This window comes from Arachis duranensis, chromosome 3 (assembly GCF_000817695.3).
Source record: "Arachis duranensis cultivar V14167 chromosome 3, aradu.V14167.gnm2.J7QH, whole genome shotgun sequence".
NCBI lineage: Eukaryota > Viridiplantae > Streptophyta > Magnoliopsida > Fabales > Fabaceae > Arachis > Arachis duranensis.
The window spans coordinates 35456250-35462003 of record NC_029774.3 but is presented as its reverse complement, the minus strand read 5'-3'; positions in this window follow the sequence as shown (position 1 = coordinate 35462003).

Genomic DNA, 5754 nt, shown 5'->3' with positions numbered 1-5754 from the left:
CAAGAGTCGAATCAGATCCGTCTCCGGGATCAATTGTTGGATTACATGAAACAGGATATCCTGGGTGGTGTTATGCATAGATCTATTATTTATATTTTCTCTATATAAAGTTGAAAAAAAGGACCTTGTCTGTATCCGTCTCTCTTACTCGAACTAGCCACCCCTTGGGAACCGCCCCCCCCTTTTGCCTGCTTTGATTAGGACTTTGCTCCCGGGAAGAGCTCATCGGAGAAGAACTCAAAAAAGTATCCCTTACCCATTCAATTGATTGTTCTAAAGTCGAAGTCCTTTCGTTAAGTCGAATTGAAAGATAGGTTTTAATCAGTGATTAAATGGAAAGAGGGAGCGCTTTCAGTCCCACTTCCAGGTGGGAATAAAAATGCATGGACAGGAGCAACCAAGGTGGGAAAGCCTGTGGTTGTCCTATAATCAGTGTACGAAAGGGGTTGGCATCACAATGAGGGGGAGCCCACTACTTGACTACTACTCATACTCACACCCCAACTCGGGAAACAGAACGTCAATACAAAATTCGCTTTGCCCGGGTCTTGAGAAAGCTAAGGATGATTCGAGTACGGGCCCTCGGCGGATACCGGGGAAGATGTAAAGACCGACAGTCCAATAGAAATGGGCACTAGCAGGTCTGGGCAGCTGCGGGCTCTTAGCCAACGTTTACCGTCAAAGCCTTCCACAGATCACTCGCCTAATTAGCTTGAGACCAATGATCCTGAAGCCCCTTCATCGCGAAATCACACAAGGTAGATGGGAAACGGCTTATTCCTAATTCCTAAGGTTAGATTATGCCTTTCCACTAGACTACAATAAAGAAAAGAAGACGGTGAAATCAGGCTTATAAAAGAAAAGGAGGGACTTGAAGTGGATTCCGTAGCAAGAGCTAGCCGAATGCCTAGTCTCACTCTTTGATGAGGTGGTTTTCGTATCACGGGAACGTTTTAGTAGTGACAATTGAATGAAGGTTTAGGGCAACAGGCGGTTGCCGACCAAGGGGCAGCCGTTGGGAGTGCTGGCAATAACGACGACGATAGAAAAAATGAAAGTCGTTGGCGTAGAAGGGAGCTACGGAAGCACTTAAGAACCGTATCTCATCTGGAAGCCTTTCCTTGGGTTTTCAGGGAAGACGAGAAAAAACTTCACTAAGAGGCATGTGATTTATTCGATTTAACCTTAACCTTGAGAGATGCTTTGAATAGCGTATAGAAAGAAAGGAAATGAGCCCACCTATCTGAAGCTGAAGGAATGAAAGCATTAGAGTGAAGATCCCCTGCTTAACCTGAAACCTCTCAAGCCAGGGAAAGATTGACTATGGGGTTCCGAGTCAGGGCAGAAAGAGGCCAAGAGTGACTAGCCTTCTTTCTTGCTGTTCTTCAATTTCCTCTTCTCGTCCTACGGACCCCGGCGAGCTCCTTCCTCTTTGCAGCTCCTGCTAGCCTTTCGGCCTCTCTCATATCTTACTTTTGGCTTTTTGAGTCCTTTACGGACATGATATCCTATATCTATCTTTCTTGCGAAGGTCCTCGACGCATCAGCAACATAATATCTTTAAAAATCTTGCCACTGGCGAACCATAATCTCTGGTGCTGTCGACCTTTCGGAAAGGCTGACTTGAACAATCTTCGAGAGGTTAGTGGATAGCTGTAACCAGTTCGTCCTTCTTCGGGGAGCGGGCTTAAGGCTAGGGCCCCTCCGCGCATCAGAAATCCTTGCTTACGATCTGGAGAGCGAAGTAAGAAGGATCTTTTCCAAGAAAGACCTATTGCCCTTATTACTCCAAGAGATTCAAAGCGGGTAGCCCTTTAGATTAGTAGATTAGACAATTCCTACTGCTGTGCTAAAGGCTAGAGAGGCAAGAAGAACATCTTACTCAAAGTGAGCTATAAGGCGATTGAATTCATTTTAGTTTAGTCGAATATCGCATTTGAAAGCAAGTGAGATATAACTATAGAAAGCCCTATTGTAGACTAATAGCTCTAGCTTTCGATTCCTCCACACTTCCATTTGTTAGGAAGAGCTATTATTCATAGTATACTTTATTTCCCGCTTCAAGCAAAGTCAAGGACCTTTCCTCATTGGCCTTCGGCTTCAGCAAATTGATCTGGGACCTTGTTTCGGTATAAGGACCAAGCCTTCGAGAGTCATCCTTCTTGCTACTTTGTTTGGGGGTTCTTTAGACTCTCGGAACAAGGCTGTCAGTCAGGCATGTCTGTGCTGTGACTGGGAGGTCGAAGCTAAGACGTGGAACAGGTCTCCCATCAGCCAGTTACTTTTCCCCAGTGGACAATGCTGCGCCAGAGTGAAAAAGAAGAAAATAAAAGAGAAGTAGGTTTGTTTTGGAAGGACCAACGGGGATGGAGGAGATGCCCCGTCAGGAGATGTTATGCGCAGACCACTCAATCTTTTTGAAACTGGGTCCGCTGGGGCGGGTTCTTTGGTTAGCACACTTATCTGGGAACTTTGTTTTTCTTCATGACTGCCGATCATAATTCACTTCGCATCCATCAAGCTCTGAACCTTCATTTTGAAATCTTCGCAATCTCGGATGGAATGACCTTTTGCTCCTTGATGAAACTCACATGATTCATCTTTTTCATAACTAGTTACTTGAGATTGCTCTTCGAAAGAGTGAAGAATGAAAAGTAGAGTTTCACTAGTAAGTCGAACGTCTCATCTTTCCGACTTTACTACGATGGAAAGACGGGATAATCCTAGGATAACCTGACCTCGTCAACGAGACAGGAAAGGGCGCCCTAGTTCTTGTTTACTATGGATAGATTTCCTTTCTTTGTCTATATCATAATAATGGTTCCCCTTCCTTGTCAGAAGCCTCAACCTGAACCCCCTCTGGAGCTGCCTCTACCGATAGTTCTTCCCTATCTCGACCACCTAACCTACTAAAAGAAAGGGGGTGCGCAATAGAAGGCGGATGCTTTCTTTATTCTTTATCTACAACAAACCTCGAATTCCCGGATGTGTTCCCCGATTCGCTCGTGGGACTTATAATATCTCTGCTCCTTGCTAATTGGCTTCGACGATCGAGCTCATTCCAAAGTTGATCTTGGCTAACATCCCCTTCGGGTATTTCCAGGGGGGCACGCTCATGCGGAAGCATACAAAAAGGGGTGACTTGGAAAAGTCCCAGTTCTGTACAAGGATAAAGCTAGCTCGTAAAGGGGGAAATATTAAAAACACAGATTTCAACCAAAAAATCATCTGATCTGTTAAAAACGTCTATTGTTATATATAAGTTATATATAGAAGAATAAAAATATTTTTACTACTGAACGATTTCTTATCTACGTAATTTCAGGATTGATTTTCATTGAAGAGTTATCTCTGTCCTTCCGTCCCCCCAATTAGCTAGTTGTCCCGTCCGTCGTCCAATCCATCACTTCGTTTGTGATAGTCCATTAGTAGTCCCTACTGAGCAATCTAACTGCAATCGAGCTAGCATTGAAATGGAAAGAGTAGAGTGCAAGTAGGACGAGGTCTGCCCTTACACTTCCTGTTAGTAGGAGTGGATTAGTTAGAGTCGGTCCGTTCTCTTGTTTCAGAAGCTAGGGCTAGGGTCAAGCAAGCCTGCCCCCATCCGTTTATTCCATAGCCTATCGAGCCAAGCCAGATCTGCAGCCAGTGACGATAACGAAGTAGTTAGTAGTAGTAGTACTTTACTGGGACGATCCACTAGATCCATAAGCCCGTAACGGAAAATAGCCTTTCTTTTCCGTTCGATCCCGAACTGCATTCAAAAATGAAGCAAGGCAAGGACTTGCTTGGTTCTCTGAGCAAAGTAGTCTAGCCGTTACCGTTACAGTCAAAAAAGTAAGAAATGATAGAATGAGGTAGTTTACTAGCTTGGCCAAAAGGAAAGGACTTTTCAAGCATTCATTCCAATAGGGATGGGGAAGATCTTCTAAACCACCAGCCCAAGAATGGAGTTATCACGGAAAGGAACTTAGTCCGATCTTCTTCCACCTACGCTACGTCAACTGGACTTTTGTCACTATAGTAGCGAGTCGCTCGAAACCCGCAATAGAAAGGGGATTTAGGGGGAAGAGCTCTGGTCCGGCGATGACTACAAGAAGCAAATCGAGCGGGAAAGGCAATCCTAAAACTTCCTCCAGATAATATCAAAGCTTATAAACAAGCTAAACCATAAAGGGCATCTGACTAAGGATTCTTCAGTCTAACTAACACTTTCCTTTCCAATTCCTTCAGACCTCCCAACCACCAGCAGGAGTATAAAGTAGCAAACACAGTTATATCAATCAAGAAATATACAATTAGGAACAAGTAAGGCATTTAGACAATTAGCAAGTAATATGCAGTCAAATAGGCAATCTCAAACAATTCACATAGTATGCATATGATGAATGCCTGTCCCTAGTGGCTGATGATATCATCTGTCGGTTATAGAGCCAACCCGACAAGTCCTGGTAGCTAACCATTGGACTGTCCCTCTGTCATGCATCCCCAACTCGAGTTATACTCATCATAAACTTGATCATAATCATGATCTATATCCATCACCCTCACTGGTGAATATATACGGGGGCGAGCTCATCCGGGTCTTTCACAGTGCCCGGCCACACTTATGACATAGGGTCAAAAGAGTATCAAGTCTCAACCTGGAGCACGTGGTGGCTAGCCACTACTACTACCCAGCCAATGGCATAACAAGCACTTCCACCACCATCCTCCACATCTCACTTAGTCATGCTTGATCCTCAATGATCATTCATTTTCCCTTGCTTCACTCGCAAGTTACCACATTCACTAGCCTTTCTTCTCATAGCTAGACATATCATAATGATTTAAGATATAAGTGGTGAGATCGGAGGCTCAGAAGTATGAAATTTGGCTTTTAAAACTCAAAAATCAACTTTAGGATGAAAACAGGTCCGCGCGTACGCGCACTCCACGCGCACGCGTGGATGGCCTCAAAAACTTCATCGACGCGCAAGCGTCTTGCACGCTAACGCGTGGATTAAAAATTTGCCAATCGACGCGTACGCGTCAACCACGCGTACGCGTGGGTGTTCTCGTGCCCCAGGCACAACACTGGCACAGTTCTGGCATAACTCTCTGGAAAATGGCTGGGCATTGGGTGCAGCACAATCGGCGCGCCCACGCACATCACACTCACGCGTGGATGGCATTTTCGGGAAACACGCGTGGATGGCATTTTCCGGAAGAACGGCGCGCACGCGCCAAGTGCGCCCACGCGCAAGGGGTCATTCTGCTAAAAATTTTCTAAGTTAAAAGCTGCAGAATTCACCAATTTAAACCCCAATCTCCATCTGGACAAAATAAGAGAAATCTTCAAACTACCTCAACTACAAGATGATCCTGACTCCTTCAATAGGAGGATCCTGACTTCTTCGAACGGCATGGACATCCCGGATCCAATTTCATTTCTAAATAGATTTGGTACAAAACAGAGATCCGTAGTCCAAGTTATGTCCCACCAAAATATGCCCAAAAACCATGTTTTTCATAAAAAACCACAAAGTGCCATTTTCAAAACAAGCTGTTTCCATCTCTTTTCTAAATCAATCAAAACATGTCATTTTCATCCCTTTTTCTTGAAATCAATCAAAATATATCAAATTCAACATCAAGCCTCCTCAACTCACACATTGACACTTCACCACAATTTACAAATCACTATCTCATCATTTTAACCCACTTCACCCAAGTGGCTCAAAATCAAACACATTGACATATCATATACTCTTT